At 45.7% G+C, this 15,016-nt stretch overlaps 1 long non-coding RNA gene across 1 annotated transcript in view; it reads right to left on the reverse strand.

Moving 5' to 3' along the window:
• Nucleotides 1-235: 235 nt before the first annotated feature.
• Nucleotides 236-15,016, reverse strand: part of LOC140212927 (uncharacterized) — a 34,426-nt gene continuing 19,645 nt past the window's right edge. Inside the window, exon 3 of the long non-coding RNA XR_011889911.1 lies at nt 236-366. This is a non-coding gene — a long non-coding RNA (uncharacterized lncRNA). The remainder of the gene's footprint in view (nt 367-15,016) is intronic.

Genomic DNA, 15,016 nt, shown 5'->3' on the forward strand with positions numbered 1-15,016 from the left:
AGAAAGAGACGCTTCAACGCTTTATATTCTACCGTATGGGAAACAATATTATTGCATGTTTATATACTATTCGCCCGATACAAATACAGTTTGTTTATGCGTCTGCTGTATTACGCAAACTTTCCTCGTAATATTTGAATCTCGTAATGATTGTATATTTTTAGAAACAGCTTTTGCCCATTCATGCTTTTTAGAACGTGTAATACCCTGACATAGATGCAAATGTGCACGTATATCAGAGGAAGCCTACTATTCCATTTATTAGTTCAACAAAGACGCACGAATCCACAGCATCTAGGCCATACTCCCGACCGTCTGGCATAGAGGCAGCTGCCATACCTATACGTGGGCGGCTGGTGCGGGCATCTGCATGGAAGAAAAATGTGTTAAGTATTTTACTCAAATGAACGCTCTCAAAATGGTGAGTTTATTAGAAAAGCGATCTACTGTGCGCAACAAAGAAAAAAATAATGGAACAACCACAGTCCCTCGGCGTATAACGCATAGCATTTCAGACTTGGTAAAGCAAATTGTAAAGAGGCGACTGATTTGTTTCAAATTCAATTATTATATTGTTAATAATATTACCATTATTTCCAACAATGCGACGTCGGTTGTAGGAAGAGAAAGCCTAAATAACAGCTTGACTAGCTCCTTGCTGCCAGAAAATAATGTGCATCTTGTCAAGAAATCAGTTTCAAAAGGATGGACAGAATCGCACGCATCTCATTTGCGCTTGGAAAAACAAGTGTGCCACACACGCGCCGGAGAAGAGATAAACAAAAGAAATAATTAATCTGGACAACCAAGAAAATGAAGACCGATTACATCGCATTTTTTTAATCATGGGTTTTCACGTGCCAAAACCACTTTCTGATTACGAGGCACGCCGTAGTGGGGGACTCCGGATATTTAGATGACCTGGAGTTCTTTAACATGCACCTAAATATAAGTACACAGGTATTTTCCCATTTCGCACCCATCGAAATGCGCCCGCCGTGGCCGGGATTCGATCCCGCGACCTCGTGCTTAGCAGCATAACGCCATAGCCACTAAGCAACCACGGCGGGTACCTCGCAAATTGCAATAAATACAATAAAGTGCCACCCTTAAGAAAAAGATAATATAAATTTTTCATACGCGCAAGCAAGCAAAGTACGCTAAATAGGCGACTGCCACATAGCTAGACATGACCAAAGTGATGTTGTTTAGAGTCGCTTGGAGCAAGTCAGGCAAGGTTTCGTGTGTCGCCTAATTACACAGTAAAAAATTATAATTACTTAACATCTCGAATTTTATTCAGACCAAACTTGTCAATCAGAAAACTGTAGACAATCATAAAAATTTTCCGCTTCATATCTGCTACATAAAAGTTTGTTCCAAGCGTGAAGAACAACTTAAAATAAATTATGGGGTTTTACTTGCCATAACCACTTTCTGATTATGAGGCACGCCGTAGTGGGGGACTCCGGAAATTTCGACCACTTGGGGTTCTTTAACGTGCACCTAAATCTAAGTACACGGGTGTTTTCGTATTTGGCCCCCATGTAAATGCGGCCGCCGTGGCTGCTATTCGATCCCGCGATCTCGTGCTCAGCAGCCCAACACCATAGCCATTGAGCAACCACGGCGGGTCCAAGCGTGAAAGAAAGCTCGCGAAACACACAGAAAGAAAATGCGTCGTAACTAGTCGCACAGCAAATTCCACTGGCTTTCGTGGGCTTCTATCAAGCTTGGCATAAACTTTTATGCAGCAAGAATTGAGCAACAGAAAGCTGGATCCGCAGTTGTTCAGGATTGTTTCATATGTTCTCCTTGACACGTTTCCTTCTAATATAACATTTATTGAAGTTAATAAATTATTTGCAATAGTTACGTAACTAGACGAAATAAAAAGATAATCTGACTTGCTTCAAACGACGACTAACAACATCACTTCGTTTCTGTACTTCTACGCGGCACTCACATATATTTAAATATTAGTGCAGTTTACGTGGTACACCTTGTATGTGAAAAAAACAGCATAAGTGTCCAAAAATGTAATTTTTAACATATTTATTCTGTACAAAATAAAGGCACCATACAGATTTTGATATGTCCTTTTACAGACATCACTCATTGAGCAAAAGTCCAGTGCTTCTGGCAGCTCTCGATTCTGCTGCTTTCCCAAATTAAAATACAAGCGGGGGTCTACCATGTTTGGATGATCAAAAGCTGAAGAAAAGGCACGAGACAGACGGACTTTTGCTTCCCGCGTTGCGCAATGTGAAAGTTTTCCTTGCAGAAATCTTAAGCAAAGTCCCACTTCTTTGCAGAGAGACCTACAGTATAGCCTGGAGAAGCGGATCACAAGCACGTGGAATGACTCGATTTTCTTTGAGTGTCCTCCTAGACCAACGATTTAGGTCTTGGTGTTCAGCTGCAACAGCCGAGAAGATGCGTTCTGCTGTGCAGGCGAGCGGGCCTCCTTTGTTAGGGCACGACAGCGCCGCTGCTGTCGCGAAGGTAGACTCTGAAGCAGGGTCAAGCAGACTGATGTTTTAAAACATCAGGCAAAATGAAAGTGCCCCCCAAGTCAATATGCCTGGATTTGTTGCAGGGGAAATTTATCTACCTTACAGAGGGAACTTGCGCAGACACGAGTCAGACCCTGAGCTTTTGGAAAGCGAACGCTAGCCGCTTTTCCTTGCTTTCCCACCTCGCAGAGGCAGTTTTCACTGGGAATGCGACGTCAGCTGACGTGGAACGCGTGTTTTCTACCGCATCGCTGATAATGACAACGAAGCAAAATCGGCTGTGAGCACCTCTTCCGAGCAGCTCATGTTTGTGAAGTGCAGGACATAGTTAGAAGGCTATTGTTTTATCTAAAATTTTTTTAGATTTAACCATTTAAGAAGCCGTCATTTACACTTCGGGTTTTCAAAACAAAACGGCGAAGCGCCCATTTAGCTCATGACATTTTGTTGCAACATTTTGATGAATAAAAATATATAAAGCTTCTTTTTTCAACTTTCACTGCTTGCGAGCCTTATTGCAGCATTTAAAAATCACGGGGAAACCTAGGCATAAATACGCTATGTCTTCATTTTAGCATTAACAAATTTAACCTCAAACAAGCTTAAGACGTCGCAAGCTGGTAAAACATGCTGACCATGAAAATACTATAAGTACCTGGAGAATGCTGCTATGGGAGTTATTACGGTAGTTGTACTGCACGACATATGTAATCAAGCTACTATCCCTCGACCTTGGTAACGCGTATGGCGTATTTTTGCAGTTCTTAACGCGTCTTATGACGTCAGCTTCATGGTGCGTTCATCGGTAACTCGATAAAACTACCAAGATGCCTTTCCAACGTTGAGAAATTGCAGGAATGAATTGAACTGCCTGGCCATTCCGGAAGCGGGAATGAGCTAAGTTTTTTTCTTATTCCGAGGAACTGAAAGGAATTGAATTGCGCCAAGTTATAATTGCCCGGAATGGAATTGGACTTGAACGGGGGCACCCATTCCGCAACACTGATGGCGTCTACCACACTTTTGGACACTTTGGCCTCGCTTATATGAGCACTCACGCATCTGAATAAAGTGCGTCAGTGTAGCAAGATCGATTAACTAAAGGGAAGCTGAAAGCTTTTCCAGAAAAAATGAGTGAAGAGCAATACGTCGTGGTTTTCAACCCTCTGAATTCGAATATCGCATCGAAATTGAGCGAAAGAAAGCGCAAACATATTTTATTTCGACGTAACGTGCAGCAGCAGACACGCCCAGCTCGCGCGCCTCGTTTCCGCCTGTGATTGGTCGGGCGCCTCATGACGTCAACAATGGTGTTCGTCCGGACCGACTGCTGCCGCTACACACGAAGCACGGTGCAAGGTAGTTTGGTGCTGTTTTACTGAGACGGTCATGGAAAATTTCGAGAGCTTGCGTTTCTCTGAGGAGGTTGGCGTTAAGTCCAAACTCCACGAGAGCGATTTTGCGCGCGACGGTGGCGGGCGACGGCTTCGAGCGACAAAACGGGCCGTCGCTTGAACAGATCGCTCGGTGTTGTCGCTCAATCGCTCGTTTCTAGAAATCTAGAACTCGTTGCTCGTCGCCCGGAAGTGCTATGAGCAACTAGCCAATAGTGCGAAGCCGTAACTGGATGTACATAACTCAACTACTACTGTTTGTCGCACGGAACGAGCAAACTATTGAATTTTACACGTGCAAGAATAAGAACCTTGTGCAAGACCTTCAGAAATATTTTATGCTCCTTTTTCAGTAAAATACATCAACTTAAATTGATAAAACATGCATCACGCTAGTTTCGGCGCGTATATTGCTGCCCTCATACCGGGAAGTCGTCGCTCAAAGCCGTCGCTCGCGTGGAGTTCGGCTTGCAGGCGACGAGTGAACGCGACAGCCATCGCCTCGCTTGTCGCGCTGTCGCTCTCGCGTGCAAGATCACTTGTAAGGGGTTTATACCTTACTCCCTACATGTACGAGCCGATTGCGAAGAGCCGGCCTTTCCAAGAAGCAAAAAATGCTGGTGCAAGCATTGCTTTCCACGCAAACGAAGGCGAAGTGTTAGCATCTCTTTGTATTGGAAATGTTCTTTGGCGAGTATGTTTTTTGCTAAGCTGCATTCAGCGTTCCAGTGAGTACTTTTCCGGGCAAACAACTGTAGTGTTATGTTCCTGCATGCCTCCTCGTAGAACGTAAGCGGTGATGCGATCTTCGGCATTTGTGCGCTGCCCCAAAGGTGTCGGCAATCTACGCAGACGGTTTAAACGCGGGAAAATTTACCGGCTGTTGTAGCGCGTGCAGTATGGAACCTTCATCATCGCGCCATCCGCACGCTAATCGTAACCGGCGAATTCCGTCGGCTACGTGGGATAGTCGGTTTCTCTATGTGTGCGAGAGAAGGGGGAGCGCAGCGTCCTGGCGTGAGCAGGCTTTCCAACACATGCAAACTTTACGCTTGCACTGCGTTATGGTAGCTGCATGCAGGCCGTTTCACAACACACGTGCGAATAGAAAATTCGCGGCGCTTGGCGATGAAACCTGCGTCAAGGATGGGAGATAAACATGCACCTTCCGTTCAGTGTGCTAACACAAAAGAGAACCCAAATCACGCATTATTGATAAACTCCGGTAGTAATCGTCACGGAAGTGGTTAGAGCACAACACTGTTGTTCTTGAGCGCTTGAAGTTGTTTCGCTTCACAGCAGCCTCCCACTTAGCTAAAAGCTTCTTGTCTTGCAGGAAATAATGGAACATCGGAACATCGTCGCGGCCGCTGGTGTTCGTGCAAGCGTAGGCTGCACAGAACGCCGGCATGATCGGCCTACAAGTTCAATTGATGCTGCGCACATCAACTACCACTCCTATATACACACAAACAAAGGAATGTAGGGTCGAGCGAAGCAGATTAGGGCGGCACGCACGCAGAAATAAGCCTGGTCAGGCACGGTCGCGGAGACTGCGAAGGGGTGGAACACCAGTGCTGACGTCACTGCGCCGCGGTTTCCGGACTCCGCTCGCATCGTCAGCGTCAGCAGCAGCGCGCGGCGCTCGACGGGGGGCGGAGCTACAGCGCAATCTTAACCGACGATTGCGTCGCTCCTAAGGGAAAAATCCCCCCCAAAATTTTACCTGTATGGTTTATAAGGTTCCCGCATCCGTATATGAGCGTCTTATTGAATTCGACAGGCTCTTCAGCTTCCCTTTAAGCCGATTTGTTCCGTAACCAGCTCGAATGCTGAAACCTTAGGTTTTACCTGTGGCACAAAACAGCATTCGAACGTGCACGTGAACGTGCCTTCGTGTGAAGCTGGTAAATTTACAAGAGTGCTGACACTGATCACTGTCATGATATTTACCTATTAGCTTCGACTTGTACGAGGTGTCACTTGAGCCATGACACACACCGTAGTTATGGGCTCCAAGCCTTGAAGTCACCATTATACGATTTATAGCAGCACTCCAAATTTGCCATGAACGCGTCATTCTGCATTCCACTTCTGTGGAAATGCGGCTGCCTCAACCTTCAAAACAAAGCGTTTACTGGGTGCATGGAATCATCGTGTTTTATAAGCTGAGATGAATCCAAACAGAAACGATGAAGTTTGATAGGACGTGAACGTGTGATAGGCATAGAAAATTTCACATAAACAATTAAGGTAGCGATGTTTTCTCCCAAAAATTTGGTTATGTATGTAGCCACAGCTTCCTTGAGCTTTTGTCTTTGATGGCTGATTTTATAGCTTGACATATCCTCGACAGAGATCCGCTGTGAATGGAGTGTGCGTTTTGTTTTCGGTTGGCGCTCAGCGACATTGTCGACCGGCACCTTGGGCGGGCCGGGGTAGCCCAAGGAGATTGTATTGAGCTTATGCCCGGCAATAAAACTGCACCTGCAGCCATGCGCAGCGGGATTACATAACAGTCCCGATGGACTTGCGGGTGCTGATGCCCTTGCCTTCAGGACATATGAACTATTCATTATGCAGTTTTTCTTTCCTTCAATAATATCGAATTAAAGACATTGGTCGCCTTGCAATATGGTAGATGTTGTGGTCAAAATGTTCCTCCAGACGCCCGCCGTGGTTGCTCAGTGGCTATGGTGTCGGGCTGCTGAGCACGAGGTCGCGGGATCGAATCCCGGCCATGGCGGCCCCATTTCGATGGGGGTGAAATGCGAAAACACCCGTGTGCTTAAATTTAGGTGCACGTTAAAGAACCCCAGGTGGTCGAAATTTCCGGAGCCCTCCACTACGGCGTGCCTCATAATCAGAAAGTGGTTTTGGCACATAAAAAACCCATAATTTTTTTTTCGTTCCTCCATAGGCGTTTAGCCTGGCAGACTTTGCCGGCCAGTGCAGCGCGTGAACATGTCCTTCTGCGCCAAGTATGTCACCATGTGCATATCATTCCTGCCTATCACCGAAATGTGAACGGAATGCATGACACTTCCACTGTCAGCCTTTTAACGGCGGTGCAAGAAAAGGGTGAGCACGGTTGCGCTTTTGGGTGATGTGACAGACGCCTGGAAAAGGAAGCCGGCGAAAAGGGCTCTGCAGTAATTTGCCGTGATGGTACAGCGTCAAGTACAGATGATTTATGTTCTATCATGCTATCAGTTGACAGCGTCTCTTTCTTACCTTGTAGTTAAATCCGAGCTTTCATTCTTTTACTCCTTCATACGATGCAGCAAGTTATGTGCGCTGTCACTTTCGTTCTACCTTTATCTTAGCGTAAGAACTTTTTTGCTAAAAAAAAATTGCGTATGATTTGTGCAGCTAGCCAATTCCACCCCTTATATATTGCTCATGAACTTCGGCTATTAACATACGACACATCGTTAATTCCAGCACAATTTGTATTGCTAGCGTACGTTCCAGAATGTACAACACCTTTGTTTCACGCCGGTAATCAGATCAGACAGTAATTTTTTCGCTATAGAATTGATGACAACATTCGAGAAAGATCCGGTACGGGAAGTCGTGTGTTGTGCCGAGCAATAATTTCGTCATTTCACTAGGATGTCATGGCCCGAGTCCATAAGTCGTCCTTCTTTTATGGAGACAGCTATTCGTTCTTAGATTAAAACCCAGGTTTTTTGTTTAGGCTTGGCATCATGCGTTCGGTTTAACGAAGCTTTCTGTGCCTACTCATTCGTTTTTGAAGCGAATGCTCCGGGTTTCTACCGCTAAGTCAGTCTATATCCCGGTAGATATATACGCGAAGGTGCTGTATTCCCGATTCGCCGGAGCTGGAAATACTTCAAACAGGCACTGATTATAGTATGAACCGAGGCCGCCCAGTGCGGCAGGTGATGTACTATTGTATTCAATATAAGCTGTGACATTCGAGCCGTGGCCGGCATGAAGCTGTCGACAAAATGTAGAGAGGAATTCGTCCTTCCAGTATTGCATTCCCAGCAGTCCGTCCTCTGGATTCTTCGCGCAGCCATAATACACTGGCCCGCGCAGCAGCTATCACTCTGTAATGTAAAGAGAAAGAGAGAGAGAGAGAGAAAGAGAAAGTGGTGCCGGAACAATCAACGATAATTATCAATGTAAGCGAATTGCAAAAACGAACGGATGAGCCAACGCTTTTTTGCCTGCCATACCAACAACTGAGTTGCCTGAGAGCATGCATCCTTTCCATCGGTGTCTTCCCGTATCACCATCTTGGCAGCCATTGAGGCCGAACGAGCGCATTTGTTGCTTTCTTTGGTGTGTCCCCGCCAGCGTTCGACGGGACGATCGTCAGCGACACGGTGTATATTCGGGGGTGCGAGAAGGAAGGAAGGAAGGAAGGACAGAAACTGTGTTTTTCGAAAATAAAAGTAGTCAAGCGTGGTTGGGCCTTTAGTCCAGGGCTCCACTGGCGCGAGCGGCTCGCTTAACTTGGTCCAGGAGAGCCACTTGGCTCTAGTTTGGGTCAAGAAAACCACTTGGGTCTCCTTTCCCTCGTCCGCAAGCCATGCCTCCCAGTGCCTATTTATCATGACTTTATGTGCAGTTATGTGTGTGCTAGTAATATGTGAAGGCCTTTCCAGGCACTCCCATGTGATATGTTGTGGTGGGTCCGAGAATCCACTGTGATTTCTCGTCCACCTTTCTCTCGCCTTCCCGCGACGATCGAGGAGTGGGATAAACAAAAGTTACTTATACTCCATCTCACAAGCTGGTTGTATTACTGTGGAAGCCACACGAATTCTTGGCCAATAGGAAGACCGAACGCCCCTCGAGGTTTGCTCATCCGCGCCACCTCGTCTGCCCAGCGTCTGCTTGCCATCGTGTTACAAACTCCGTGGCTAATGAATTGGCGAAAAAAATGTTTTGACGCCGTAAACGTAAGCTGTGTTTACATGCATGCGACAAAAGAGCGTCGCTTTGCCTGCACACTTGCCTAGTTACCTTGCAACATTGTTAGCAAGTAGTGCGGGCGAACACCTTTACAAATGTTCTCCTGCACCACAGCGTCTGGCCGGCGTCTACTTGGCGTTTGCTGGCTACCGTCATCACGCACCATCATGGAGGAAATAAGCAAAACAGCAGAGACCCTGACGTCATTTTTTAAGCCGGAAGTACAGCCATGTTGGTGTGCGATCTCCCATTACGCTACCAATCATCTCCCCGCAGCAGATAGGCGCTAGCTTTGAACTTCTGTTGCTTCGAGCTGCCGGAAGTGTGTGCTGGTGACGCGTGCCAGAACTAACCCTATGACACTTCTGTAACACTTTTAGTGAAGCACAAAGCGCTCCTGTCTTCTTACGTTACACGTTGAAGAAGACGACGAAGACCCGTGCCATTAGTTGTCAATTTACTTGACTGTCTCTGTTGTTGTATGACACTAACAATTACAGACACAAAACGCTAAGTTCAAGCTTAGACCTCACACTCGAAAGTCAGCGTGTGTCGCGAACAATACTTGCTGAGAAAGAAGCGCAGCCGAAAAATCTCATCTCACTTTTCACAGGCCGAGAGCAGTAGCGAGCTCTTCAGGAGCGCTGTTCCTGAAGCAACGTTGGCATTTTTGAAGCCAGTCCCAGTATTCCATTGCGAAAAACAGCGCGTGACTTCCACCGCACTTTCTCCAACACTACCGTGCTGGCCGGGGCCTATCCTACGCTTTCCTTCCTCAATGCGTATCATGCTAGAGCGACGCAGTAGATTAATGGTGCAGTAAACAATTAGGCTTTTATAGCGTTCTGCATCGTCAGCGCATCACCGCTGCTAATGCTGTGGCGCCATCTGCAAACTAGAAATCAAACCAGTTTTACGGCTCGGCGCTGTGTCTGTAGTCTTAGCAGCGTGAGAACAAACAGCCGATCTGAATAAACACGACAAAACGTACCTAATCTGACGTCAGCTTCAGATAAGACTTAGCGATCACGGATTTTGCCGCTTGGTTTTTGCCGACAGGGCGTAGAGAAAGTAACAAGCGCGAATTCGGATCGAAGCGGCTGGTCAGCGATGTATGGGCGCTGCCATGTTGCCACGGTTAGGGTGTCTATAACGGTTAGCGACAGTGACTGCCACAGTACGGCGTGCATGCGCAAAGATCCTAACATGTCACGTATCGCTGTGCCTCGTCATGTATCGAGCAAAAATAAAACTCTCTAGTGTAGCCAATAATCAGCCAGTTACGCCCGGAACTACATGCCGCTGCGCAATGATATTGCCTGAATACGAGGGCTTCGAACGTGCTGAAACCAGCTTGAGAGATGGAGTATAGACAACAGAAGGCGTGAGGAGCTCTGCGAGTGACGTCACGGAGAGGAGGCTAGCGGCGCGCTCGGGGAGACGGGTTGAATGAAGGGATCGCGCATTTACGTTAAACGTTAACCGGAGTTCTATTATTGCTGTTAGGCATAGTTGAAGAGATAGCACGCAGAGCACATAGGGTGTTCAAGGTGATTTTATTTACGCAAAACTGTTTCTCTGCTGCATTATTAAGGAGCCTGTCAATACAAAAATGAAATTGTTCAACCTTAGGATTGAGAACAGATTGCGCGTACATGATGACAGGGGCCATGGCATATATGTAAGTCACAATGCTGACCTTTTCTTAAGAGTAGCTTATTTTATTGGCCTTGGCTTATTGTCGGCGTCAAAGGGCTTGTCGTTCATGCGACCCCGAAGTTCAACAAAATGTTGAACTTCGGGGTCGCAAATTCAACAAAATGTTGAACACGAGATAGTAACAGCATTCAAGACGCACATCTCGGGAAACACAATGCCACCTCGGTCTCGTACTTTTACAAACTAGTAGTGTTTCTGTGTGACGGCCACATTTATGGCCTTGTCTATTGTCACCAGAACCCTGCATTTCAAGCAGTTCACTGACTTACATGCTGCATAAATGGCGTAGCCGGCTACGCATACGAGGACAGAATCATGTCTGAAGTTTTCATGTCAATAATCATGAAAATTCTGTCTGAAATGTCGTAGCGACGCCGGCCGTCGCTACGACATTGCAGTTTGTTCTGGGTGTGTTCGACTGGCTGCAGAGGTCTTCCCACCTGTCATCCCAAGTACTGTCACAGCCGCGAGATCTAGGGATCACGGGCAGTGAGCTTTGTAGCCTTAATCTATTTTCTCCTTCATACAGATGTCGAGTGGACACGTAGTACTTTGAGCCCGCCAACTACCTGTACTGCCCAAAGCGCTCTTCTAAGCTTTCGGTCTGAAGCTTTCCCAGATCTACGTAAGAGAGATCCAGTTCACTGAAGCACTAACCAGCCATGTTTAGCAGAGCATACGTCGTTTGCTCGAGAGCTGCGCGAGTTTGTTTGGCAATTGGGCCACTCTCAAGGTCCTTGCTTCTCCAGGTGTCCAGCAAGTCGAGACGTTGATGCAAAAAGACCACTTTGGAATCGTGCAATGGAGCAAAAAGAGGTTCCTGAAATATTTTCTTGAGCAGCTTCCCTTTGTGCGGTGTTGTATCGTTCATGATTTTCCACCAGTTCATTTTAATGTCCGCAAAATTTGCGGTTTCATTAAATAAAAGCACATTATGCTTGGCTCCTAGGCTTTGTAATGCAGTAGACAATGACTAATTAAATATTTGCAATGCAAGTTTCACGTTTTGTCTTTCAATGCTTGACGGACACAGGGTCCTTATAGACAAACTATGCCAGTTTCTTAGCAGCTTTTCGCACTCTAAACTATAGAGATCCCAGATTGTTTGGAAAGGAGACCACATGTGTTGTCCTTGCGCTCCTTCCATCGGAAACTCAAAAAATAAGCAACAGTTTCTATCGGTTATATAAAATTATTTCGGAAGCGTTTCAGGATCGATGACCAAGAGCGTTTCGAGTATTCGGATGGATGAGGGTAGAAACATGGTTGCTACGAAGCAACGCAAACCTTCTCACTGCTTCCACATTCAAACAATTGTCGCTTACGTCAGCAACAACTCGATAACCAATCTTCTCAAGGCTGCAAATAATGTCTCCTAGCAGGTTTTGCAGAAACTCCGCATCAGCTCTGCGCACAGGAGTATGTAGGCCCCTTCCTTAAACTGGTATGGCGGGTTTCGTATCATACATATAATTGCACTCCTGGCGGCTTTGTTAGAAAAATGTGCCACACCCTTACTGCTGCCAGCTTCATAATCGAAGTATGGCTTGATATGTATCTCATCCATCATTATACTTGTTGGAGGTCAAGCGTTGTTGGCGGTCAAGATCAGCAATTCTCCTTTTCATGTAACTCAGCAATGTGGCGTCATCGTGCTTTCACTGAAGGTTCATTCCGAAAGATGAGCATATTGACCGTACGGTCGTCGGGTGGGGTAGGGTGATGTTGCCGTAGCTGCGAATGTATCTGTATGCATGTGGTGATATAGTAACTGGAATGCAGGAAAATATCACACATTCCGCGTGCTACCGCCTGTGCTCCTTTTTTGAAGTCAACAGATTAAGCTGCTGTCGTAGGAACTGTGCAACATGGGCTGATTTCTATTCTGTAGGAGACCACTCTTCCAGTAGAACCGAGTATGGTCACAAACATCTTTTTGTTTGTCCTTTATGCCAAAAAGCATGCTCGCGTAACATTTTTCGATGTTTTCAAGTAGCTCCGCAATTTCTCTTTTGCCCTTCTCAACAGCTGGAACGAGCATATCTGATGATAGACTGATCACAGGCACTTACGCTTGCGTGAATGTTGCACAGCCCTGAGCAGACATTGTGTCGATGCTTCCTAAGTAGCATTGAAATTACTTGTGTATATAATCTTCTACTCTTAAAAAATCCGTCATTCAAGAAAATGTATGGTCAAATAATGTAAATAATGAGCAAAATGTATCATACATTCTTCGAGAATATGTTTAGCACATTAAAAGTACCTTTTCAATAAGGATACAGAACGTCTCGCAAATTATAACTGTTTTTAGAGTGGCTGCAAGATGCCTGGCAAAACGTTTTGTAGCTGCGTTTCAAAACTGCTCTAAGACGTCTTGCAAAACGTTCCACATCTAGAATTTTTAGGTGCACTAGACGGTCTTCACGAGAACTACAAGTCATCTTAAGACATCCGACGAAGTAGCGTCAATATCGCTACGAGAGGTTTTAGATATACTGGGAAAGCGTCTAGAACTCCTTTTGCATAGGTTATCAGGTGATTGCCGAGACAGCTTGCTCATCTTGTCAAAGCGTTTTCTAGGCGGCTATAAGACGTTTGTGTATTGAGCTGGCATACCTTTGAGAGTCATCATCTAATAAAAGTATGCAGGTTGCACTGATTGAAAAGAAAATATTTTTTGCTGACGTTTTGGCATTCGTCAGACAATATATTGGGATTACAATTTAGTCGCTTTTAGGAGCTCACTTGTAATTGCACTAGCAATATGGCGGTTCTTTCAATCAATACTGTCAATAGTGGCATGTGAATGTCAATACTAAAAATGAGCAATGGTGACTGACTGACCAGGACAGCATGTGGCGTGACAAGCAACCACATTTTTAGCTTCGTGGCGGTGCACATAACGATTCAGAAAGCAACAAAAAATTTGAAATAGTAAAAAAATTCGAAAATTCTATTTTAACTATGATATTAAGAATGTTTTTGCACCTTGAAACGTCAAAACTGTGGAATTACAGTTTAGTGTACTTTGCATGAGCCTGTTTCTGTTGCTGCCTTTGTAAGGAGGAAGTCGCCAGGCTAGCCTGCTAAAATGAAACCTTTTTGCGCTATCCTCACCATTTAGGTACACTTCTGTTACGTACTGGTGTGCCAACATTGTGAAAATAAAGCAATCTCATTCTAAATTTCAAAAGCACCATACATGTTGGAGAATATGTAGCAGCTAGCAATGTCACCAGTCAGTAACAAACTTTTATCAATGATTAGGGAGACATGTGGACATGTGACCTCAGTGTGTTCGTTGGTGCCTGAACAAAGTTACTTAAAAAAAAGCACCTCAAATTCATGGATTAACAAATGTTTCCTGACTAGCCTATCCTGATCCGCCTTAGAACTAGACTGAAGAGCGGGCGCCTTAGTTATGCAGAAGCAGTGACCACGACTATCATGTTTCTAAACCGGTAAATTACGAAGGCTTATGGCAGGCATACAACGGTTATTAAAAATTTTGCAGATCCCACGCACTGTGGGGAATCGGCGTAAGCGAAGGTTTCCGTGCTGAATGCTTTGATTCACGATAATTAGCGGTAATGCTGACGACTAAATCTTAATTTCTTCAACGTTTTGTCTAACACTACGGTGGTGAGTTGACGTTAAACGTTACCTTGCGTGCACCATTGCTGTTTGTCTGCGTAGTACAGAGAACACACAGGGATAGGTGTTTGCTTGAAGCGTTGCTGTGCGCCATATTTCACACATTTCACTACCTCTGAGAGGGTTTAGCATTGGCATTGCCTCACATGGCACATCCCACCATGGCAGAAGTAATAAACTTGAATTGGATTATGGGGCTCTACATGCCAAAACCACAATCGGGTTATGAGGCACGCCGCACTGGAGGACTGCGGATTAATTTCGACTCCATGATATTCAAAATCTAAGTGCACGTGCGTTTTCTATTTCGCCCCCGTCAAAGTGCGCCTGCCGCGTTTGGTATCAAATCTGCGACCTCTAGAAATGACATTGCCGCAAAGCTACCGCGGCGGGCACATAAGTGTTGATTTGATGGTCTACCATTCCGATACTGTCGCCTCGACCCTGCTTTAAGTGATGCGGCTCTGCTTCTCCACGCCCTGCGTAATCTCTCGGCTTGACATATTTTCATCGGGTTTATTTTTCAGAAATAGCCAGAACGTACTGCACCGTATCTTAAACTTAAGCTTATCCAGTTTCGCGGTAACTGCTGTCGCATAGTAGTAGTGTTTGCTTGCCTTCTTACGTCACTTCCCCCCTCCCTTTTATGGGAACTGCCTCTTGTCCTCCCTCCTCTCTTCTGTTCTACCCATGTCTCCTCTGGACTAGCACGTTAGTGCAAAGGGAACCACTGCAGTTTCTGCAATCCTTCTGAGGTTTGTCACGGATAATTACGGCTGTCAA

The sequence above is a fragment of the Dermacentor andersoni genome, chromosome 8 (assembly GCF_023375885.2).
Source record: "Dermacentor andersoni chromosome 8, qqDerAnde1_hic_scaffold, whole genome shotgun sequence".
NCBI lineage: Eukaryota > Metazoa > Arthropoda > Arachnida > Ixodida > Ixodidae > Dermacentor > Dermacentor andersoni.